Source organism: Phyllostomus discolor, chromosome 9 (assembly GCF_004126475.2).
Source record: "Phyllostomus discolor isolate MPI-MPIP mPhyDis1 chromosome 9, mPhyDis1.pri.v3, whole genome shotgun sequence".
Classification (NCBI taxonomy): Eukaryota; Metazoa; Chordata; class Mammalia; order Chiroptera; family Phyllostomidae; genus Phyllostomus; species Phyllostomus discolor.
This window is the reverse complement of record NC_040911.2, coordinates 34088492-34115149: the sequence shown is the minus strand read 5'-3', so window position 1 is coordinate 34115149 and position 26658 is coordinate 34088492.

The window sequence follows — 26658 nt, the reverse complement described above, 5'->3', positions numbered from 1 at the left end:
TGTGAAGCATGAGCCATTCTATGGAAAAGCAGCTTGAGTGGGCCAGTAAGTTGGGTCCAGTGGAGTCTCTGGGGATCTCCAAGGCTGGCCAACAGTGTTAGCCAGGTTGATGGAATCTTAGATATGGCACCAGTCTGTTGGCTCTGTTGGGAGAAGGCCCACAAAAGAGACAATGGTCTCTGCTTGCCTTGATGCCAGATACCTCAGCCTCCCCGCTGCATGCCACTGGTGCCCCACACTGCCTCCTTGGTGCCGGAGCCTAGAGGGAGTGAGTCTCAGTAGGTGAGTGCATGTGTGAGGTCTTTAAGAGAAACTGCTTGGGGCTCCAGAAGTTTCTTCCACCAACTTAATCCCCACTGGTTTTTGTAGCCAGAGGTTGTAGGGACTTATCTTTCTGGCACTGGAACTCTGGGCTAGGGGGCCTGGTGTGAAGCTGGGACTTCTCACTCCTGAGATACCCCTCCTAAATTTTTATCCACCACAGATGGTTGTGAGATCAGCCCATTCTGCCTCTGTATCCTTTGTACCAGCCTGGATGGATAGATATGGTTTCTTTAATTTCATAGTTGTCAGACGTCCATTCAACTTGATTTCTTTCAGTTCTGGGTGATGGCTATTTTAGTTGTAATTTTGTTGTGGCTGTGTAAAGAGGCAAACCATGTCTGCCTATATCACCATCTTGACCAGAAGTCCCTAACAGCTCATTTACTAACAAAGAAGACATCTTTCCCAAGTTTCCTCTCCAGTGTCACCCCCTCCACATGCCTGTGATGCCCATGAGGGTCATTATCTCTCACACATATACTACCAGTCTTTTTCACTCCCACACAAAATTCTCTTCCTGAGAATTCTTATTCAGTTTTATTGTCTTACATACCATTTGCATATTTATAAATTAAATTTTTCTCTTCAATCTCAGTCCCTCTCCTGAGCTCCAGATCCCAATTTCTATTGACCTATTGGAGAAAATCAATGTGTTCTCACACACTCCCAACCTCTTCTTCATCTTCTGTATTTTAGTTGTCATTGTCATTGCTCTAGCCACCAAACTAGGTATCTAAGTTAATTTCTCTTCTTCTCCCCCTCATATTCAATTCTGGTTACACACTGAATAGCTTGATAAAATTTGTTATCATAAATAAAGATGCCCATGCTCTACCCCCAAATAATTCAAAAATATCTCGAAGTTAGAGTCCATAGCTTGGGAAAGTCTCCTAAATGATTCTAATGGAGAACCAAAATTGCATAATTCTGCTTCAATCCAATAAATCTGTCAATATGACTAATTCTACCTACTGACAACTTCTCTCATCTTTCTTTTCCTTTCTTTCCTCAATGCCTTTCTCCTTTAGATTTATCATTTCTTATGTGAATTGTTTTGTATTTTTCCTAACTACTTACATCATCCTCAATGTCTCCTCTAAGTCAGCTATAGCAATGGGAAAACAATGAGAAACTTTTGTTTTGGATTTAGTTTTTAGTTTTGTTGACTTGGTCATTACCGTGAGTTACTCTTGAATCTGGGGTAGGACAGTGACATAGGGACTGAAGTAGAGGAAAAATGAAAAATGTTGGGAAAAAATAACCTAACTTGGAAACTAAACAGAGTTAATACCCAGGCAAGTAGGAGAGGTGAGCAAAAGCATATATTTATAGGGCAATTTATAGTTTAAGTTGCTAGGCTATGGTGACATTTTAACTAAAATAAAAAGAATAAGAAGAGGAAAGTTTATAAGATGAATTCATTCATTCACAGATATATTGGCTAAGACGCCTAAAGAAAAGCCATTTATTGTTTGATCTAAAGACTTGGGAGTAAAATGAAGGTAATGGTTGAAGTTATACAAGTTTAGCTGCAAAAAAGGGAGAGAGAGAAAATTATGAGGTAAACAGAAAGTCAAAGAGTAAAGGAAAAGACCTACCTATTGATATCAGATGACAAAAGAAGACCCAGTAAAGGAATTTAAGATGGGCCAACAGACTCTTACTTGGTTTCCAAAACAACCCCTAGATTTTGACAGTCACTAGTGCTATTCAGTAAATATTTCCAACCCACCCCCACTCCCAGGTGCTGCCCCTGATTGAAATCAAGCACAGCCATATGACTACCTTTAGCTAATGAAATGTGAATATCAATGCTGTAGGGCCCTCATGATAGAAGCCACTTGTCCGTGCTTTGTCAGCCTGAGTGATTACTGTGAGCAGAGCCCCCCCATCCCCCAGACAAGCTGTGATGGACATAGAGAAAGAGGGAGAATAACCTTGGGTTAATTCAAGCTACTGAGGTTTGGGTTGAGTGTTAGTGCAGCCTCACCTAGTCCATCTTTCTTACTGTGAGGAGACCGACACTCAGGAAGTATATAAGAGTGTATACAGCTGGAAAAAGGAAAGCCAGAGTTCTAACATCTATCATCGGACTACAAAGCCCTTGTTATTTCTGCTACCTCCTTGGAAAGAAAAAGAATATCATTGAAATGAAATATTGCATAAAAGCCAAATAGGAAGAATTTGGAGGCAAGGGAGACTAAGAATTTACTTTAATAAACTATAATTTGAGTAGAGGATTAAAGGCAAAAATACCAAATGTAAGTAAATTACAAAAGAATAGGAATTGGGAAGGAAAATAATGAGTATAAACTGTTCTAAAGAACAGTTTTTCTTTGGAGGAAAGAAAGGTAAACATGGATATTACAAGGTGTGTTTGCAGGTATGTTTGTTCTTCCTTTGCTCATTTTAAGAGTAGAAAATTTTGAGGACTTTTGCTAAAAGGAGAGAGGGGCTGGGAGGAAAATATTAATATGCAAAAAGGAATTCATAATTACTAGAACATAAGTATAGAGGTTTTGATAGAGGACTCAATTCAGAGTCCAACTGAGAGTGTAAATGGTCTTATGGCTCAGAAGCCATCATGCAGCCTTTCCTAATTTGTCATTAAAGTTTGTCATTAAAGTTAATTTGTCATTAAAGTCTCTGTAAAGACAAATACTTAAAAATACACACAAATTACAATTGCTACAAAAAACCTATCACTATCTGTCAACCTATGGGTAGATCAGGGCTCACATCATGCTCTGCCTCTCAGAGGTATGGGAGAAAGACACCCAGGCCCTGCCCACTGTCTGCAGTCTTTGGGAGGAACTCGAGGTTTGTGCCCATCAGAACATAAAAACCATTGTCCTGGTGTCCTCTCTTGTCATCACCTCTGGTGCTTCTCTTATTGTGTCCTGTTAGAAAGTAAAGCTTTTAGAAAATTATCAAGGTAGGAGGCAGGGAGTGTATGCCACTACCTGGCAGCCTGAGCATGAAGATCTTGGTGCTTTCTGTTGATCTGCTCAACGGTCTCAGCAGCTTCCTACACTGTATGATCCCAAATATCAGGGAGGCACTGATGAGGAAGAGGAAGATGGTATTGTTTTACCCAGCCAAGCCACAGAATATAAGTACTATCTAGATTATAAAAAGGATGTAGTTATTGGTCGTCTTTTTAACTGCAGGTCTGAGAAGAGAATTTGAATGGGTATTTAAATGGACAAGAAAAATACATGTCTTTATTGACACACTGTGATTCCAGAGAAACAACTCCTTGTTAAAAAAACATCATAAAGAAAAGCACAACAAAAAATACTAACAGAACTTGAGGGAGGAAATATCACTGAATAAAGTAAAGGTAAATTACCTTTGTAAACTACTCAGAAACAGTGTGAAAGTATTATAGGTAGTAGAGAAAAATGTTAGATAGTTTTCTGAAAGTCTCAATTAACTTCACAAGTTATAAAATGAAAGAGCAAAAACAAAACAGGGCAAATAATAGGATGACATAAAAGAAAGAGGTGAGATTGTGAAAAATTGCAGGGAAATTAATATTAAGTGTCAAGTTAAAGATACACTGGAGGATTTAAAATGTGTGGTATGACTGGTGATGAGGTCTTCTAGAGCCAAAGGGACCTACCACAATGAAAATTCTCATGCTACAAACGTAATGAATTGAAAGTAAGTACAAGCAGATAAATAATAAATCAAATAATTTAATCAATAAATGATGGTTCTAAAATTAAAAGTGTTAAACTATTTCACAAAAACCAAGGAGTTGAAGATAGGAATGGAAGGAAATAGAAGATCTTGATGAGGGAAAGAATTTGCAAATATTAGTAGAGAAATTTGTAGCTGGATAAAAGTGTAGAAAGCAATCATTAATGAAACAGAAAAGTAGTAAAGAATTTCTAATTTAAAGAATTAGAATTTCTTTTTTTCTATTTTTTTAATTTTAATCATTGTTCAAGTACAGTTTTCTCCCTTTTACTCCCAATCCAGCCCACCCACCCAACCTTCCCCACTTCCCTCCCATTACCACCCTCCCCCTAGTTTTTGTTCATGTGTCCTTAGGAATTAGAATTTCTAATTATAAAAATGAAATGAACAGAAGCATAATCAAAACAACAAAAATAAAGAAAATAGATAAAAGGGGGAAATGAGAAATAAATGGTAAAGTAAGATGGAAGGTGTTAGATCCAGAATATCAGTCATTACACTAAATGTGAACCTGCTGAATTTGCATCAGAGAAAACACAGGTCACCAGGCAGGTCAAAATGAAAACACAACTCTATGCTGTTTACCTGAAAGTACTTAAAGTGAAGTAATAAAGAAAAGGTGAGTATAAAGGATGGACCAAGAAAAGCAATTACAAACAAACAGAGAAGCTGTAACAGGTAATGCTAATACCATACCAGGTAGAACTGGGGGTCAAAGGCACAATATAAGATAAAGAGGAACATTGTGTAGTGATAAAGTCATAAATAAAGAAAATATCACAGGCTTAAGTGCATGTGTTCCTTAAATCATTACAACTAAATAAAAAAGTGAGAACTGTTTGAAATGCAAGGCGGACTTTATAAAATTGCAGTGTAGTGTAACGCACGGTTTCCATACACCTCTCTCAGAACTAGACAAGTGTCGCAAATAAAAAGCAAATGAGGACCTGGAGGAGCAGACCAAAACGATCAGTAAACTTGATTAGCGGCTAATGTAGATAGAACCTTACAACTCTCTAACAGAAAAATGCATAATTTTTGGTTGACTGTGGAAAATTTACAAAATAGTCTGTATATTTTGTCACAAAAAATCTCTACAATTTTTCAAAAGTTGATATTTTATAGGTGGTTATATCTAATCATTCCAATGAAATTAGAAATAAATAATAAAGTGGATCTAGAAAAACTCCAGAAGTATATCTCATTATTCAAACACCACATATTTATTTATAAGTAAGTATACAAAGGGTAATTAAATTAAGTAAAAAAAAATAATTATTTAATAAATGGCACAAGTGACCATCCATCCAGAAGAAAATAAAATGGAAATCATATAATTCAAATTTTAATATAAATTTTTAATATAAAAATAAAATAATATTTTTATGCTAGAAAATATAGATATATTCTTTATTCAGTTGAAAAAAACAGAAAAATATAAAAGACTATAAATGCAGAGCAAAACTATCAAAAGCAAAGTCAATCAATAAATGATGTATTTTGAAAACATGGTAAAACATAGCCATAAGACCAATATTTAAATCTGCAAAGATATCATTGCTCCTATTGAGAAGCAAGCAAACCAATAGATTATGAAAAACAATTCACAAACAAGCAGTCTCTATGACCAAAAATATATGAAAAGAAGCTCACAGTCACTAATAGAGAAATGTGAACTAAAGGTATTGGGTATCATTTTATACCCATAAGAATGGCAAAACTTAAAAGGCTTAGAAAATATATTGTAGGTGAGAATATGAGAAAAATAGTAAGTATAGTGGGAATATGAGGTTTTGGCACCCTTTGGAAATCAATCTAGCTGTATTTCATGAAATAAATAATTGGTATACCATTGAGTCAGCAGTGTCATTCTTGGTAATGAATCTCCTAGGAAGAAAGTCCCAGGAGAAAATAAAACTATTTGAAGGAGCATAGCTGAATGATGCTGGTATATCCATGGGGAGTAATATGCAGCTATTAAAAAGAATGAATGTGACCTATAGTCATTTGTCTTTGAGAAATTCCCAAGAAAAAAAAAGCAAGGTGCAGAAAATTGTGTAATGTGACACTTAAAAAAATGAACAATAACAGTGGAAACCATATTTGTGGAGAAAAATATGGAAGGATGCATTTTAGGCGTTATCATGTGTGACTGAGTAGAGGAAGAGGCTGATGATTTTAAATACACTGAACGTTCTTTCATGGGCAATGAGGATAACCAAAACTATGGGTTAGTGATTCTTTTTAATCACAGTTTTTAAACTATCAAAATGCAGGCAATAGACCTGTGTACATTCAAAAATGCTATTTAAAGCCAGTCACGTGGTTTCATTTATAAAACAGTGTTTCTTCTTATGAGTGGAGATTTCTTCAAAGGCATTGGATTTACTTTCAAAAGTCCTAGCACACCCTCTATTGGTCTGGAAAATTAAGTGGGCAGGGAGTTTTTTGTCCTAGGTACTAAAAGTCCTGCAGACCTTTACTGTTTATTCTTTTCTTTCTCTCTCCCTGACTCCTTGTCCTTTATTTTCCCTAAGGATAAAATTAATGGTCAGCTGCACCTGTCTGTCTGACCCCATTGGTTAATTTAGAATTAAAATTTACTTATTCAGCAACACTGTGACTCCTGTAGATATAGAAGGATAGCAATAATTCCAATTAAAAATGTACCTGTTCCTGTATGTATTATCCAAACCCCAGACCTTTTAAAAAATAAGTAATGCTGCTTCTCATTGTCTCTGGGTTTTCAGTAACTCCATTTTATAATAGCTTTGCTTTTAATCATTTGTTCCTATTAAAAAGCAGAACTAGGCAGAAAGAAGAAAATGCATGTTATTTGTGTCTCTACAGAGAAATTGCTTGGAAAGCTGTCAAGGTTTCTTTATTTAAATCAGGGATGGTAGCTTTTATAGGAAATGAATGTGAGACAACAGATGAGGCTGAGAACTTCACTGTGGATTTTTTTTTACGTTAGTGTGCCCAGTGTATTGTGGGTTTGTATGTGTATATGGGTATGCAAATGCTTATGCATTTATAAGGATTTGAAAATGCATGTGATCCAAATCTAAAAACCTCCAGAATAAAATCAACTGATATGTTTTAGTAGCTCACAGGAGCTCTAGGCTCCTTCAAGCGAACACACCACTCAATAGAATATATATCTTGGGTTACTTTAATTTACAAGTATAGTCAAATAATAAATATTATCCTAAGCATTCTTATACAGAAAGCAGTCGTTTATGCTTCAGACCTAACTATGCCTTAGAATTCTGTTGTCCTAAATGAGGAGAAAGTTGGCTACTTATTTAAAAGTATTTCTATCCTGACAGAAACAAGCCAACTCACCAATAGGCTAGTACTTCCCTTGTTATATTTGCTAATAACTCTTTTCCTAATTTTACATTGTTAATGTTTTTGTGATATTTAGTTTTATTTCTATCTTTTAAGGGAAACTTTGATTAGAGTATATTTTCTTATCCTTTTAAGTCTTTGTCTTTTATTATGGAACTTTAAGCCACTTATCCTTATAGTATTTGATATGACTAATCTTAATTCTGAAGTTTAAAATTTTTACTTACTCTTTTGCCCTTCTTCTTACATGTTTTCTTTATATTTTGTTTTTTGTTATATAGATGATGGTTTTTGTTTGTCTTTAGAGATTTATGGCTAAGGATTTAAAGAGTATGCATACTCTTGTTTTTTTTTTTTAAACTTCAATGGGAAACTATAAATTCTTCCAAAATATGCATTTTTTTGTTCTCAAAGTCAAGTATGAACAATCAAGGTGTTTAGGACCTATAGTCCATTCATAATATCCTCATGTTCCTTTTACAATCATGATCTGGAACTTTTAGCATTTAATAAGGACTGCTTTTGGTAGTCAACCTAATTTTATTAACTGATTTAAATGTTATTTCTAAATCATTTCTTCTATGACTCTGCATTTTTACTTTGGAATTTTCTGTTCTTGGGCTGCAGTGTGTCTTAGAGTCATTTTCCTGGAACATTTTCTGAAGGAATGCCTTGCCTTTGCTTCGGTACCTGAAGCTTCTGGGCAAAGACCTCCTGTAGCACGGCTTGTCCTCCCCCTGTTCCGTGTCTGCAGAGTTCTGTTCTCCCTCGATAGCTCAAACAGCAGGGGAATAGAAAAGCAATCTGACTTCTGTTCCTTTGTAGGGATTTTTTCCAAGCATTTTTACAATAACATTTTTTAAGATTTTTTTTTCTTTTCTCATAATTTGGGGGAGGAAGGGTCATAGCGTGTTGAAGTATGGTTTTTTTTTTCTTTTTCATCATTCTTCCTAACTATACATAAGCATTTTGGGGTATGCATGGTCATCACTGACTGCCAACTGGCCCACATGGATGTCTCTGTCTCAGAGCCTATGAGTGCTCTTCTTGTCAGGTGCTCTGACATTTGCCATAGGTCTCATTGCACTAGTGTTTTTGAATGCCAGGTTGTAAGCTGGAATTATAGTATTGATATTTATATAATGTGATAGGTCAAAAAATAAATATTAAACCTCTCCAACTTTGTCCACTTTTCTTGCAATCACAAGGGGTTAAAAAGCTGAAGCTGTGTTGAAATCCTGTCTCCTGCTTCAGACGATAGAAGAGTACCTGCCAACTTTGGAAGCGAATGAAATATGCCTTGCTCAATATCTCAGCCTTCATGTGCAGGCAGTTCCATCGGAGCTCCAGGAGAAGTGATGAAAGACCATGTAGTGCTAGGAACTCATTGCCTCATTTGAAGTGCACCATGCCTGAAAATAACAGTTACCTTCTTCTAGGGACTTCTTGTTTTCTCAAATACTCCCTTTCCCTCCAAGTTGAGAATCTTATAAAATCCTTGAGGATATCTTCTACATTTTTTGTATTCCCACAACAGCCACCTCAATGTCTTTAATACGGAATTTGCTCAATTGGAAGTAAATGATAAACGAACAAATGAACTAGTTGTTGATCCAATTTCATACCCATCTCATTCCTACATCAAAAGTAAATTACTAGGTTGAAGTGAATTAAAGTTGAAACTATGGGGCAAAGTTCTTTTCACTTAAGCTTGTCCATAGCCAAGTACATACTTTTTCTCTTTGTAACTCTGCTTGGTTCCCTGGAGAAATATCTCTTAAGAAACACATCTCTCTCAGGTGTGTGAATAGACTTGGCACCACTTCTCGGAGCCAAGTATAGAAGTCCTGAGTATTCTGGTTGCTGTCATCACCCTCAAGACAATTGCTGTTCTATTTTAACCTCACTCCTTTCAAACACTGGAATTTGAGATAACTACAAAGCTACTTGATGTATTGAAAACCACCCAATTTCTATCGACTTTCCTTTTTGTCCTTACTCCTTGGCTGACTGAGAACATTGTATCCACCCTGTCTCTTTGTCTCCCTCATGAGAAAGCAACGATGAAGAGAATAATTAATGATCCTTTGAAGCCGGCTCTGAAGAGGTCCTTACCTGTACGCCTTCAAGTGTCCCATAATTACGCAACAGTCCCCACTCTTTGCTTGCCTTGCCCAGTCTCCACATTCCTTCCAGAACACTGGAGATGTGTGAACACCAGCAGGTCCTCATGGCAGTGGAGCTCAGTGTCCTGGGTCCCTTCACTCCATTGGGATAATCCCAGTACATGCCCTGTAAACTTCGGAATCATGCAGTTGTGGTGATTGTAAAATGCTTTCTCTGAGAAGTTTGAGATAACCACAGACATCCCGTGGGACCTGTTTTTCTTTCTTCTACTTCTACCCACAAAGGGATTTAGAAAATGTCTCCCTTGGTCTGATTTCAGCTATTCCAAATAAACTCAGAACTCTTTCGTCCCATCTTGCTATGGACTAGGCCATTGAGAGAAAATAAGTCAGTGTGTTCTATAAAACTTGGCTATTACTTTTTGAAAGATAAAAAATACATAAAGAAATACATAAAAAATAAATGGGGATACAGTGGGGCTAAGTATGTTCTGGTGTAAAATATGTATGCCTGGGCCTTCTGGATCTCTCAGGAGTTCTCCATATGTCCTGTATTTAGTTAGCTCTAGTTGTGGCTGATGAGAAAGGCTTAATATCAATAGGACAGAGATAAAATGTGGGGATTCGAAGGCAGAATGAAAGAAGAGCATCTTCTGTTCTCAAGTGATTGTTATTTGGGGGGGCAACTTAAAGGCCAGTCAAAAACATCACTGAGCTCTGGCCTGTGTGGCTCAGTTGGTAGGAGCTTCATCCCATAACCAAAAGGCTGTGAGTTCAGTTCCTGCTCAGGGCACATACCCAGGTTGCAGGTTCAGTCCCAGGTCTGGGCATGTGTAATTCCCATCTTGTCCCAGGTCAGGGCATGTACAGAAGGAAACAATTTGATGCTTCCCTCTCATTTGATGTTTCTCTATCTCCCTCCCTCTCTCTTTAAAAGCAATTTTTAAAAAATGTCCTCAGGCAAGGATAAAAAAATCATCTTTTTAAAAATTTTCCTTAAAAAAGATGATAAATTTCTTCCATGAAACTAATCGTTTTCTCAATTTGAATATCTGAAAAAGATGTTGCTAAGGGCTTTTTTCTTATAATACTATTTTTATAATTAAAGAAGTGTTTTGTTTTATTTTTAGGAATTCTTTTTAAGTGCGTTTCAAGGATTTAGGGATAAACTTTCCAACATGATGAGCTAAACATCTCACTTTATAAAACCACAAAATAAGATGGGTGACTAAGACACTGAAGAGTTTGAGATGAATCACCCCAGGAAGATATTTCCCAGTTCTCAAAACCCTTGGGAAAACGATGCCCCGAAGGACCGTTGTTCATTCGGGGTTGTCACGGATTGCTGAGTGACTGTGCAACGCTCAGCTCTAAGAAGCTTCTGTTACCCTACGAGGGGATGTCTACACTGTGGCCCCCCAAATCCATGTTTACCATGTTTACCATTTCCATGTTTTAGAAACCTAAAGGAAGTAGTTTTTTTCACTTTAGAAACATTGAATCTTAAAAATATGTGTATTATTCAGAACCCCAATACATAAAATAGATAAAAGCACCACAGCTCAGGCGAAGTGTGTGGGTGAGGAATCCCATAGACCCTCCCTAGAAGGGTTTTTATGTCTCTGTGAAAAGCAGCTCAAAAGTGGTGCCTTGAAGTAAAAAGTTTGCATAAGAGAAAGACATACTTTTTAAGATTAGTTGAGGCCATGCAAGATGGTGCAATAGAAAGAGTAGTAACAGAGGTATCAATAAACCACTTCAAATTGGACTGTGGGTGGCCATTGGACTAGCTAAATGATAGGGGTATGATTCTCTTTTGAGCTATGGGCTCTTTAGGAATCTGAAAAAGAAAGCTGTAGGTCAGCTCCTTATACCTGCCCAAAGCTACAAAGGACCCAGAGTGATGCTTTCCATGTCTCATGATAACTGGCCCCTGGAGCTCCAGGGGCACCTAGTTTAGACAAGCACATCATTTCAGATCTCAGTGTTATTCTACATTTTTAAAAACATCTTAAGTAATTATAAAGTCTAACAAAGAAAGTTACCTCTGCATTCTGTTTGCTTCCTGAATGGCTCAGTTGGCTTTCCTCTGCTCCACAGATGCAGAATAAGATTACATGCCCCACCTTAAACAGTATTATTGTCAAGTTTGCTAAGAAAAATAAAAAGACTGGTTGTAATGAGTACAGCTCAACACAGTCCTTACCCTTCTCCTGGAAACAGGCTTTATGAAGGAAGTCCTTCTGAGTGAAGATGCTGGGTTATATTATGCACCACGATAGCACTGCTGCTCAGAGGAGATGTTACCTGAAGGCCTAGAGCTGGTGGATGTCCAGCTGTGTCTAGGTAGCTGGACAGAACAGCTGAAGGTGGCCACCAGCCCTTTGAGATGAGAAACTCTCGGCATCTTTATATATTAGGCACATAATATTTCTTGTTGGAAAAGCAATGATCAGGATGTTAGAATATGCACTCCCCACTCTGTTCCCTCTCAGTTTCAAACTGAATTCTGAGAGAGTGACTGCTGATATTAAATATAATCTCTGCATTTTAACCTCCTTGGATGGAGGGTTATTTTGTTATTTAGGGCCCTGGCCATTTGCTGAAGTAAAATATGTGCTCAATGTAAATTCACTGAATGAATGAACTAATAAATCAACCAACCAATTTAACCAATTAATCAATGTACCTTAGCCATGGGTCCTAAATTATCACTACAGGCCAATTCTATTCAAATCTTTCATGTTTGATGACAACAAAGTAGACCAGAATTCACATTTTATCTTTATGATGTATTAGTTATGAGATTTGGGACAAATTCTTGAATTTTGACTTCCAACTTCCTCCTTTATAAAATGGAGATGATCTTTCTTTTGCATAGTTGTTGTCCAGATTAAATAGAATGAGAAACATAGAGCACCTACCAAGGTCAGGGCTAAGTGAATACTAGGTACTACTCTTGTTAATTCCTTAAAAGCTTGCTTAATTCTTTCCAGGCTTACTTTATTTTTTCTCTTTTTTTTTTTATTTAAATGATGTAATAGGAACTTAACCAAAAAAAATTCTGCAAATATCTTATTATTTAGTTCCTGCTGAGTGATAAAATGTCCCACTTGGACTGTATTCCCTTTGAGCACTTACAGAAGCTGATGACAATAATTTAAAAGACAACACAGCTGAGCTGATTAATCATTTAGTGCCCTACACTGAATCATAAGTTTCCCTGGCTTCCCTAAGGTGCTTGCATATTTCCTACAGCCCTTCGTGTGACACTTAATAATATAAACTCCATGTTTGCCCTTCAATAGGCAATTTTACTCAGTTATTGCATTTTGAGAGGAATAAAATTAATAAAGTGAAACTTTTGAAATGAATGCCATCCTTATGTATACAAGTATTTAATTTCTTATGATTCCTTTTCCTTTTGGACACAATCAGAACCCTAAGTGAATTTTAGTTTTTATAAAAGCATTTTGTTTGATTTTTTTAAAAAATCACTCACATCATATGTTTAGAATGATTCCCACTTTCTCTCTTTATGTGTTATCCACTTTTCTAAATTTCTGAAATATTTAAGAAAAATATTGATAAAAATGGCAAAACTTTTTGTCTAATCATAACCATCTTGTTCAAAATATTGAATGTCTTCTTAAGTTGTTTTTAAAACCAAATAATCTGGTGTAGACAGACACATTGGTGATTAAGTAAACCATTTAGTCAATTCAGTTAAATAAATTAGATATGACTAACCCATTTTGATATCCTCTAACTCAGCCTGCTGCTTAGTCCAAACATAGTAGACACTAATAAATATTTATTGATTTAAGTTGTTTGTTCTTTGAAGCTAAATGTACTTAGATTGAAACCAGAGCAAGTAATTTTGATAATGCATGTGCAATGCCTAATAGCTCCTATTAAGTCCTTCTCCAATTCATGTGCACCTTCTCTTGATTAGTGAGTTTCATTTGTTCCTGTTATATTACTGAGCTTGTACTTAGATGCAGACTGGCACATTGCTTTCCCAGTATCTATTATGTATTTTGTTCTAATAACTGTTCATTGAATTTTGTCACCTCCCCACTGTTATTGTTCTAAGTTTCCTTTTATTGTGAATTAGCATTACATATCATTTAAAAATGACTAGAAAGAAAACAAAGAAGATACACCATAGATATCAATGAGAGAAGTCTTTTTACCAGCAGATGTGATTCATTAATAAGTCAGTTCATTTTGAAAGGAAAATCATTAATGTTTTCACTCCTATGAGACAATAACTCTGTAAGAGTTAGATTTGATCAAATAATGATTAGATAAACTGTAGAAGGGTTCAGATTAACTGTGAAATTATTACTTATGGGAATCTGATTTAGTACTTTTTAAATTTTTAAATATGAGGGCATGATATCCAGGAAATAAATAAGTGTGAGGAAAGAATAAGATTAAGATATCACCTGGTGTGTTCTTCTATTAGGAAAAAAAAACAGTTTTTATACACAACTAGAATTATACAATTATGAAGTTTATTAGAATAGCTACATGTTGTATTATCTCTTTTTATCCTTTGTATTTGGAATTCCAGTAAGCTACCCCTACCAAACCACAAAGGGGCATATACTTCTATCATAATATTTGCATTTTGTCATTGTAACCAAAGCAAAATGTAAATCATTGTCCTTTTCTATGTGGCATAAATATAGAATTGCTATAATAACAACTGAGGTTAGAGATGGCTTTTAAAAATTTAGTCCCAAAGGTGGAAAATATATAGTTGACATACATGAAAATCATATTAGTTTTCTTACTATCTCTTTCTGAAGAATTAGAAATAAAGAACACCGGATGCTTCCTCTAAGATATCCTGATAACTTTATTGTCACACACAAACAACCACGGTGTCATAGCAACACAGAATCCCACAGTGGTGCTACAATACTACACTTAGATCCGGACAGCGGGATTACTGCCCAGGACCCCACACTCAGTGACCCCCAGGTGCCTGTGGCTGGCCAGAGCCAGCAGTTCCACCTGGGTAGGGTACTCCAAGCTTGGACAAGGACCCACGTAGTCCTCAGTCCTGATTTCTAGGATGCTTTCTGGGCACTCTCCAACACTTCAGCTCTCCACGTGGGGTTGACCAGATGCCCTAAGAAACTCTGAAATTCTCATCTATGTGGTTATTATTATGGCAGGCCTAGATTTCAGGGGCAGCTTGGCAAAGCAGATCATTCTGGTTTTCTGGCATCATACTTCTTAAACAGGATCGCATGAGATTGGGCTGCCAGAAAGGTGCTGACATGCTGATTTGGGGAAACTTCAATCATGTCTGACTTGAGTCAAGACTTGAGCCATGGTTGAAGGCCCATGTATGAGTCTGGATATCCATATTTAGACCTTGATATTGTTTTTGCTCTTCAGTGGGATGTAATATAGGTTAGGCATCCTTTGCCCTGCTGGTGGTACCAGGGCAGCCCATCACTTTCCTAGCCTCCATGGCAAGCTTCAGAATGCCCTGGGGATAGTTATACCTATGTCTTCTCAGGGCATTTAAGATCATTGCTTCACAAGCCAACAGACCTTACCAGTCCAGGCTCCCTCTTGCCTCTGACCCATGTGGTTGTCATTCTTCACTACAGACTGTCTTAAGCTGTGCTGCAGAAAGGATGGACATGGCTTGCACAAATGTGATTGCTTTTTTCACACTGCCCACACTCTCTGGCACATGGTGCCTACTGGCGGTGATCTATAAACACAATTTATGTTCTAGGAATGCAGTGATTACAATGCAAGGAGTGGTTGAAAGTGTGTTCTCCTATGTTTATACTATAACATTCCTATAGGTAAATATTTCATGATCAGAAAAACAAATTATTGTTCATATTTTCTTGTGTATATTGAATAAGAGTTTGTGGTCTTCCTCAATAGAAAGCTCTTGTTTGAGAGGGACATGGAAGGCAACATTCACAGGTGGTACCACTGATGATGCAGAGCCATGAGTAATGATGTGGTCAACATTTCATAAGTGGTATTAGAAAACTGCAAAAGCAAAAAAAAAATCTATACTGCTTCAAATACAAATACTAAAGAACCATGTCGTTGTGAGAAATAATAGCCTGGTCACCTTCTTCCCATGGTGGGAGATGTTACCCAGAAGGGAGTGCATTTGACAATAGAGGGTGTAAAGAGATGGTGCCTGGATACCTCGCATGCACGGAATGGATAATACGTGTGTAAGTACTTCTCTGCCCGTTATTTTATATCTTCATTAATAACTCTCCATGCCCGATGACTGCCTATAATGTGTGCATTCCATAATGCATTTAAAAAATGAAACTTTATATAGGCAGGGACCTGAATATACATATGCCCTAGCAGTGGCCCTGAGGTCCTAAATTTGAAAAAGATTTTGATATGTATCCTTAGGCAATGCAAAATCTGCTAGCCAGTGTTTGTCAAGCCTCATCACTGTCAAATCCACTGGGAAGAAGCTTATCATAATGTCATAAGTCAAACAGCTATATTTTGGGTCAGTGTCTTAGTCAGCTCGGGCTGCTATAACTGCCATAGACTGGGCGGCTTAAACAAGAGACATGTATTTCTCATAGTTCTAGGGTCTGGGAAGTCTGGGACCAGGGTGCCAGCACAGTTGGGTTCTGGTGAGAACTCTCTTCCTATCTCGCAAGAAGAGACTCTCTTCTTTCCATGTTTTTACATGGTGAGGAGAGAGAGACAGAGAGACTGAGAGATACAGAGAGAGAATATCTCTCTGGTCTCTTATAAGGGCAGTACTTCCATGATAAGGGCTCCACTCTTGTGACCACGCCTAAACCTAATCACTTCACAAAGGCCCCATCTACAATTGTCACCACATCACTCCGGAATGAGGGTTTCGACATATGAACTGGGGGGACGGAATTCAGTTGATGGCAGTCAGTCCTCAGTAATGAAAATTTTGTTCCTGACATTGTAGCAAATCCTATCTTTGCATTACATCCTGATGCCAGGAAAGAAAATGTTTGCACTTGTAAGGTAAGTTTGGGAGTGCCAATCCAACTACCAAAAGACAGATTAGGCACATACTTATTATTAATATTTACATGCAGAGGAGTTCGCAGAAAAGAAGTGAAACTCAAAGAAGCAGTTAGACTCAGGGGCACATATATTCTTTTAACAAAGGAAAGAGGTTTTGGACTTTAAAGGATGCTAGATTGTGGGGAAATGACAATAAAATATATTGGGAACTAATGGAAGGTAAGAGCTATTTTAATGAGGTCTCTTAAAGCAAACTCCACTTGGTTTTGATGCCCCAACCTCAGTAATGAGTCTCTCATCGCCCTCTGGTATCAAGGGCCACCTTTCTTAAAGGAAATTTTATGCCCCACTTTTAAGCAGCTAAGGAGAATGCGGAGAACTCCCTGTGTCTGTTGATTCTCGGTTGCTCTACCAAAATAATCCCCATAACAAAGTGTCATATTTTGGGGTGACATACTCTGATCCCCTCCACCTACACAAGTGGTCCTCAAGTTTCACTGTGCATCAGAACCACCTGAGGGGCCTTTACAATATTGGGTGACTAGGGTCATCCTCAGTGATTTGATATCATTTGATCTCAGTGGAGCCCAGGAAAGTTCTACTGGTGACCCCAGTGCACAGCCAACAGATTAGTCATTACCACTCAGCTGTGCAACAAGGTCACCTGAGGAACTTTTACAAATGTATCAATGCTGATCCTATCCAATACCAAATAAATCAGACATTTCAGAGATGGAGTCCCAACACTAGTCGTTCGGATTTTAAAAAATCTCAGATAAGTCTAATGTGTAATGAATGTCGAGAACTACTACTCCAGAGCAATTTCAGCTGGTGCTCTTTTAGCTCCACACGGTGAAAAAGCGTAATCTCTTTTATCCAAAAGGACTGATAGCTTTAAAATGGTAAAGATGCAAATCTAATTGTAAATCTCATTAAATGCCAGAATTGTTACATTGAACTTATAAAATGCTATAGTGCTGGTAATGTCCAACTCCAAGTTTCACTGGATTTTAATTAAATTGGTTCATTGTGGACATTTGAGTAAACCTGCCCACAATCTCTTGAAAAGTAGAGCCTTTTAGATTTCATATATTATTATTGGTCCATAAATGGACTCTGTGAGAGTCTAGGGGTATTTTTAGAATTTTATCTAGAGGGAATTTAGGATCACACCAGGCAAGGTTCTGCAATCCTCCTCTGCCTGCCTTTACAAAGCAGAGCAGAATTGCAAAATTACCTTTCAGAGGGTGGGAGGCAAACCAGGCTGGCTGATAAGCAGAGCTGGGAGCTGGCAGGCTCGCAAGGAACACAACCAAATCTCAGGCTTCTGTTTATCCAATAGATAATGCCTTGCTTCTTGAATAACTGTTGTTTAAATTCATTCCTCAGTGGCAGAACAAAAGAAGAGTATGGGAGCAATGCTGTTAGAGAACTCATTAGAGTCAGTAGGAGAAAGCAGGCTTTAAGATAATCACTCTTAGGGAGACCACATCCAGACTATCTTTTGGTTCACAATAATATCAGTAGGCAGTGCTGTGGTTAGGCAAAGCCCTTTGCTTAGTCTGTAAAAAGATTACAGAAAGAGTCTCCTTGGTTTGTGCAACCAGTTCGTTTGAATCTTTTGTTACTAATTTGGTTTTTGTAATATGAGTCTCCTCCAGTGCCTTTCAGTGGTAGCATTTTAGGAGCAGTTAGCCAAGCAGAAATGCCACAGATCAAGCTATTGTTTGCTAGCAAATGCTCTATTGAACCCTAATGGACATAGGAATCTGGCAAAACAAAGGATCCTTAGTGCTTTGCTTAAATGAATTCTACATCAGAGGCCAAGGGAGTCATTTTGATTATCTGAAAGGGCATTGATTAGAAGGTGCATCTATTATGAATAAAAATGGAAAGAAGAGGAAGAAGAAGAAGAAGAAGAGTTAGAAAGAGAAGGAGGAGGAGGAGGGGGAGGTGTAGGGGGAGGAGGAGGAAGAGGAGGAGGAGGAAGGAGAGGAAAGAAGAAAGAAAGGGAGTAAGAATGAACAAACAAGAGAAAGAAAGGATGAAACTTTACTTTGCAATGTTTCCTCAAGTGTCCATTGGCAAAAATTTGAAAGAGAGCTTAGAATCGCTATGTAGAGTGGTCTGTAGTGTTCTCAGTCTGCATAAAGAAAGAAATTTGCTATTCACTGTCTCTAAGGGAGACCGGTTGCATTTGTCTTAGCCTTTACAATATTTGAGATAAGTGAGAGGAGGAAGGGAATTTCAGCTTTGTCGTACACGTGGCTACCTTTTGATGCATGCAACTTCTAGAAATCAAATTATCTTTTCCCTAAACTTTAAGCATTCTTTTCCTTTTAGTTTGAATTTGTAATCTTTGTCTTGGCTTTGCCCTTATTTCCTCCTCTAACCCTGAAGACACTTGCACTAGACTGAGACCCTTTGATGGTATATCTATTGTCAGTTGAGAGTCAGGCTGTAGACTAAGAACTGGGTGCTGTGTCTATATCAGAAAATGATGAAGTAAAAGGCATTTAACCACTGAAGTGAAGAAAAGCAATGTAACAAAAGTTATCTTAACTTGGAGAAAAGGAAGTTGGCTAACTTTAGGAAATATTTACTCATCCCATTGAATAAAAAATTACAACAAACAGTTCAGAAATCACCACCCACACAATTTACTGAATACTTACCATATGCCAAAGAAGGGTTAAGCTCATTTAATATCCGCAAATACTCTGAAGAATGAGGCTATTTTTATTATCTTACAAGTGACAAAATTGAAGCAAAGAGAGTTTCAGTAACTTGTTAAATTTCTGTAACCACTAAGAACTGTGAAGAGAGCCCGGGGCTGTCTGGCTCTAAGATCAGCCCTGCTTTGTAGAGCCTCCTTGCTCTTCCCTCCAATGTCGTTTCCAGATTTGCCTTTCCTCTTCTCCATCATACGAAGATTGTCTTCCAAACCTGTGCACTCAAACTCTGACTGAAAAATGGTCTTCTTTATTGCCTCCAGATTATACAAATGGGGACATTAATTAGCAGAAAAAAACATATTTTATATTTTATTCAACTGAAACCCTGGTTCCCTCTCACCTGATCATTTAAAATAACTCCTTATGAAGGCCTATAGAAGGAAAAGTGCAGAGAGAGAAAGACATGCTTATTGCTGAGCTATCGATCTGCAACACTGCTCTCGTAGGAGAGGCTATAAGAGAATTCTGCAAGAACCACAGCAAAGTCTGTTCTGCTTGAAGATTTGCCCATGCTCTAGAAAAAGTAGGACACTCAGAAGAGTGAGTCTCCTGTATTTTTCTTCCAGAAAAGCATGCATCAAACAAATGGAAACATTTGATCAGATGTAAGCAAGCAAGGAGTTTCTCATTGCTACATCTGTGGCATGGGAACTATTTGTTTCCACCTTGATTTTCAGTTGGTACTAGGATTGCCAAACTCAGAAAAAATATATATATATGTGTGTGTGTGTGTGTGTGTGTGTGTGTGTGTGTGATGCACAGTTAAATTTGAATTTCAGGTAAAAAATAATTTGTGGTATAATTAAATTCCAGATAAATGTTTTTAATGTGTGTGACTCATGCAATTCTTATACTAAAAAGTTATTTATGTTAAAACTCTCTATTTTGTAACCATAGAACAAGCTCAATATGGTCTTACACTGTTTACTGAGATACTGAGTTGCTCTTCAGAGTCAATAGATGAAAACCCCAAGTCCTGTAGCGGAAGTGTATCCAGAAGACACAACTTTGACCTCTAGCTGCACCCAGAACCAACCTCTCAGCTCCCCCTGCCTTGCCCATGACATGAAACTAAAGGACCAGAACAGAACCAGAACTTGAATACCAGACCCTTTTAGAAGCAAAGGGTCCCTGGTCCAAGAAGATCCAGTGCTGAATCCCTTTACGACAAAAGGCCAAGCTCCAAGGTCATTCAGTTAACACTTGCTTCCCCAAGCTTCCACATAAAACCTGCTCACTCGAAACCCTTAAAAACTTCCATCTGGAGCATGTGCTTCCATTCCCCTGGGTGGCACCATTCCTAGTGAAATAGCCAGTCTTTCCCCATTGCAATTCTTGATGTTTAGTTTTGGCTCTGCTAACACTTTATAAATGAACTCCTCCTGTTTGGTAACAATTGTGTATCTAAAATTTAAATTTAACTGGATATTCTATATTATCTCTGACAACCAAACAACTCCCTATAGTAAGTCTCCAGATGATAATGGAATTTGGGATGGGTTATTTGTATAAATAGACCTTATCTTCAAAATTAAAACAAATTAATTAAGACACACAGCAATGTAGGTGCTTATTTATTTACATCCTATTCTGAGTATCACTGTGAGAAAACTAAAGGGCATGTCAATTAGAGTCACATTTTCTTCGTAATTTTAGTGTGATTTCATTGTCACTTAATTGCTGTTTCTTTGTATCAATCTTGGTGAAATAGTTTCTGGATACACATTCATTGATTCACTTTTCAATATACTGTTGTTGTACTAACTGTGTGCGAGGCGTTTAACTATAGAGAGATTCAAAAATGAGTATGAGCCAGCTATTATCTTCAAGAAACCTACTGTTCTATTAAAATAGCATAAGCGCTCCCTGGCCTGGTGGCTCAGTTGGTTGGATCATAGTCCCACACACTAAAAGTCTGAGGGTTCAATCCCCGGTCAGGGTGCATAGCTGGGCTGTGGTGTCTGTCCCAGGTCAAGGTGCCTACTCGAGGCAACCAGTCAATATTTCTCTCTCGCATCAGTTTCTCTCTCCTCTCTCTCCTTCTCTCTCTCTTCCTCTCTTTCAAAAATCAATAAACATATATCCTCAGGTAAGGATTTAAAAAATAGTATAAGTGCTCCACAATTCAATTCTCTAACTTTTGCCTGAAGTTAGAGAAAAAAATGTGATAGGGACAAATGGACCTTCTATCAGGCCATGGTGAAAAGGAGAAAGTTATACTCAGTATCAAGAATTTACAATTTAATCCCCTTGGTATTTACTCCCTCTCTGCCTAATATTTCACATGATTGGCAAACTGGTACACTAATGTTTCTAATATCATGCTATTTTTTAAAACAAAAAATGTCCAGTGTCTTCCGTGACCACTTGGTGGTCCTTCATTGTTTTGCTTGGTTGGTTTTATTTTAATGTCACAAATAGCCTTAAGCACATATTAGTAAGCTTCATTAGGTTTCATCATTTTGTCAGGATCAACAAGTGCCTTTTTCATTCATTCTGTACTACTTTCTCAGGGCTTCACCTAGAAAAACTTTTTATTGTCTTAGGGCCTGGTTTTTCTTTCTTCTTTATTTTCATGTTTTTTAAATCAACATAATATGAAATAAATCTTTTCACTCCTATCTTTTTACCAGGAATAACAATGAGTGCAGTGCCGGCTGGAAGCTTTCAGCCTCCTCAGGGATTCTAAAATACTGTGAGCTGCTACATGGAGCTTGGCCCAGCTGCCACACTCTCCTCAGATCAGCGCTAGTTGTGAGGACTTGACCAGACATTTCAACTCAAACAGCAGTGCCTTTCCCAAGGTACAAAGCTGCTGCTGTTAGCACTGTAGCTGTTGGTCCCGATGCTCTGGCTCCTCTTGCTTATTGGGTTTACATTCTGCGAACCGGGGCTGCAGAGAGAAATTGCTGCTGCTCTCATTACTGTGGGTCTGGGCTTGGGCTCCCGCTGAAAGTATTTGGTTTGTTGACTTTCACCTTGGAATTCATTTTCTCTGTCTCTCTCCAATTATTATGAGTTCATTTTGGTTTGTACACCTCCAAGGGACTCAAAGAAGTCCCCGTGTCATTAATTCTCTCAACATCCTTTTTTAATAAAGAAGATTATTCCATGAATATCAAGAATGCCCAGGCGATGTTCAGAAATCTCTGCATTTATTCTTCATTTTATCCAAGTCCATCAGTGTTTTAATATGAAACAAATCCGTGGACACTAAGGTTAGAGCTAACAGGCAAACTCTTACAGAAGAGATTTCAGAGAGGTCAATAGTCATTTAATTCAAAATGTCATCTCCCTACCGAGGTCAAGCCATCTCAGGGGTCAGTAGACATTTACCTGGAAGCCTCTGGGGGACAATTGCAGTTTTCCCACTTTCCTCCATATGACAGTTTTCTTTATTATCCATCAAGAATGAGTCATGGTCACATTAAACTATGAACTCAATTCCAGCACACTTGTTTGTTTTGTTTCAGTGTTGTTACAGTTAAATTGTAAGTGTTGTGCATGAAGGGATTGTTAGTATTTGCCTTAAAGTTAACTGATGAATCTCCTTGGGATTGCAGTACAACACATGAGAGGCCTCGGAGGGAAAGCCATTTTTGGATGGCAAATGTCATATGGTCTCTCAAGTGACAGTTGGGATTACCTTGTGTTCCCGCACAATTCTAGCCAAGAAATAATTGTCACATTTGACAGGTTAGTGTTACAATTATGTATGAAGTATATTTACTCCAGCCAAGCATTAAGGTAAGTAACTACTTAGCCTTTTTCCTCATAAGAATTAAGGGAAAGAAAGCATGCTAGGTATTTCCTTATCTACACAGATGGGTTTTCTGTAACCGCTGAGCTCTGGTTGCCCTTTGGGAATGGCATCTTACATTTTATGGGTGCGACCAGTGTCACAGCGGTGTGGATGGTCACATGGGACCCATCAAATAGGGCCTTTCTCTGCTGGAGAAACGGAGCCTGAGCTCGACCCTAACGACAGCTGTTTTGGATTACTAATTAATATGTTTAAATGCTCCTCTTTTGGCCTGAGATCTTTTGCATAATCCTATCCAATTCTTATCTCCTAAGGGTGCCACTCTTGCTTAGAATGAGATAGAGAGATACATATCTGAGAATTGTGAATCCTGTCTTCTAAAATTCTGGGTTCTTCCTTCCCTCCTCTCAATATTTATACCGAGTGTTAGAGAAAAATGCAGGGAAAAAAGAAAAGGGATGCCACAAGTTTTTTTTCCCCATTGTCTTTCTAGCATCTCTTCTTTCTATTTTTAACATCGCATCTTTTCTCCTGGGAAAAGGAGAAATGCCTTCTTTGCATGGCTAAGTGTGGCTATGTGGAGAGGTCAGCTTGAGTCCGAAGTTACAGTGTTTGAAAAGTGGATGAAAGTCCTTTCAGTGCACCAATTTTTAATATTGCTTTTTTGTATACTAAGATTTAAGAAAAATGTTTGTTTACATTTGTGAATAAGTGAATAGGATTGGACTCTTATGGATTTACATCTCAAACACTTTTAACTCTTAGAAAAGGGGTAGATTCTCATGTTTTGCTGTTGCTGCTGTAGACATAAAAAATAAAGAGATGATGTTTAAGAACTATGGAAAGTTAAAAATCATTATGGTGCAATTAGTATTAGTATTAGTATTAATATTAGTATTGTCAAAGAAATAAACCACAACATTAGGAAAAGATAATGAAATGTTTAGTGCCTAGGGATGAATCTAAACTTTTAAAAGAGCAGATGAGCATAAAGATTGAGAGATTTGGAAAACACACCCCAAGTGTTTCCCCTCTTCTTTTTTTCACTGTCTGCATTTCCATGCAAAAGTACATTCACAACAGTCATCAATGCTTACCATAACCTAAGGTTTGTTCTGTCCAAGCTAATCAAAATGCAAATACTATTTAGAGGAGTAACACTTTGTGTAAACCACCATCTATCAACTCAAATTAGCTGACAATATCTGGCTAGAAGAATTCAGAGTAAATTGAGCAGGGGTACTCTTGTTCTCCAACTTAACCTAATTGACTAGGTACTCTGGAGAAAGGGTTATGGGAAATCTGCAACCTAACCAGCTGGGCAGCAATCAGACGTTTCTGTGGGGGCGTGTGAAGCCATAAGGAAATTCTGAGCCCAGAGGGAGTGGGGAAAAGGAACAGAGGCAGGGTCAGAAAGAGAGGGCCAAGGAAGGAAATGAGTTATAAGAGACACTCAAGTAAACTTCCTTATACTCATAGTTAACCTTGACAATGAATGTCTCTCAGTGTCCCAGGATAAGAATCACCAGGCCAGCAGCAAAATGTGCAACCATTTCCCCCACTTTTATGATACCACCCAAATGAGTCAGCTGAGATATAAATCTTTATTTCTGCAAAAATGTACTGTTGAGAAAAGATTACTGTATATCATCTGGTGATCTGACTGTTAGAACTGGAAATTAATCAGTGGGAAACAATCGCCTCTGAAAGTCTTTGCTGCTGACTAAATAAATGTGAGATAAAATTAGTACAAATGGTTAGCAAAAAATGATTTCCATATTTTACTGACAGGCAATGTTAGAAATCGCTATCATAATAGCTTATGAACTCCCTGTGTTATCAAATGACATTCTGGAGTAATATTATGATCAGGAAAGGAAGTTTTTCTCCCTGCACGTCATAAATGAGGAGCTTCTGTAGTGTTTTAAGCACACACACACACACACACACACGAGTTGGCAAAAGTAGGTTTACAGTTGTTCATATGGAAAATAAACATAAAAATAATACAAGAATAAACTCTGTGTTTATACTCACAACTGTAAACCTATTTTTGACAACCCCTGTATATATGTTTATACATATATACATACATACATATATACATATAATACATGCATGTATATATAACACACATACATATATATGTATATACACACACACACATATATTTATATAACAATTTTATTCATTTAGGGAAACATCATTTTCTTTGTTAGAACAGAACAGAAGAAAGAGAAATTTAGGCTTATCAATGGACTTCACATACTCAGAAGGCCCTGGAAATTCATAGTCATCACCATAAAGTCTTTTCTTTTCCCAGTAAGTTTCTTTTGGGGCGGGGTGGGGGGGATTTGTCTCCTTTATTTAAAGATCTGTCTCAGCTGATATTTTGAATGATAATAGCAGGATAGGAGTCTAGAGAGAGGAAGGGTGAGATGCTTCATGCCCCTCTTCCAGGAGAACCCTTCTGTTAACAACTGGGCACGATTCTGGTTTTGTGGATGGTAAGGTTGTGTGGTGGTTTAGAGTCAGTCCAGCCAATTGTCTGAGGGAGGAGTGTGTCACCAAGACAGAAAGCGAAGCTGGGAGGATGGGATTGAAGGTGGCCCTCTGTCCTTCACTCCCATCACCAGAATGACTTCTATGTCTCTAAATCTGAACCTGGGGCTTTTGAGCAGGGTCTCAGGCATCTCCAAAGTCTGAGTGGAAAGAACTGGAGCAGAATGCTCTTGGTCAAGGCCAAGAGGAAACTCCAGGTGGAGGTAGATCTCCATGACATGTATGTTGAAGAGAGAACTCTGCTGAAGGAGATCAATTCACCACTCCATGTGATTTTCAGGGAGCAAGCTCTGGTCTCCCTGGTCCCAAAGAGGTGTGCAAGAGTGTGTGCCCCCAAACCCAGAGCTTGGGAAGGGGTGGCCTTAGCAGCTGAGGACCAGTGGAAAATGGAGGCTCCCTCCAGTGTCTCTACAAAGTGGTCATGACATGTCTGCCACAGTCTAGTGGAGGACTGCAGCTTCTGGACTGAAAATCCCAGTGAAACAAAACAGTTAGAGGAAACAAACAAGGATGTGACCCCCAAACTAATAAGAAAATCCAAAGAGACTTAACAAAAGCACATAAAGTATCCCTGAATCTTAACCAATATGAACTTAAAAATACAGTGGAGAAATAGAAAAAAATAAATCATTAACATAAAGAAAAGGTGCCAAACTAATAAGGAAATCCAGAGACTTAATGAAAGCACATAAAGTATCTCTGAATCTTAACCAATATGAACTTAAAATTACAGTGGAGAAATGGAAAAAATATAAATTATTAACATAAAGAAAACGTACCAAAGCATTAGGCCTTTGCAGAGATTATTCTTCCATTGTTTCTGCTGAGTCTTTAAATGTAGCTACTAACCTCCTATCACACAGAACACCTAGGAAAGCATTGTCCTCCCTAATGCACCACCTGCATGGCCAAGATTGCAAGCTGGTGAAAGTCAGGGCAGCTGGACACCAGCAGGAGCATCCCTCTACACAGTCTGTTAAAAACAAGCCTGGATTGATGGGCCAAAACATTCCAAAAGCACTTTTTTTTTTTTTATGGAGCTTTGCATAAGGGAATAAGGCAC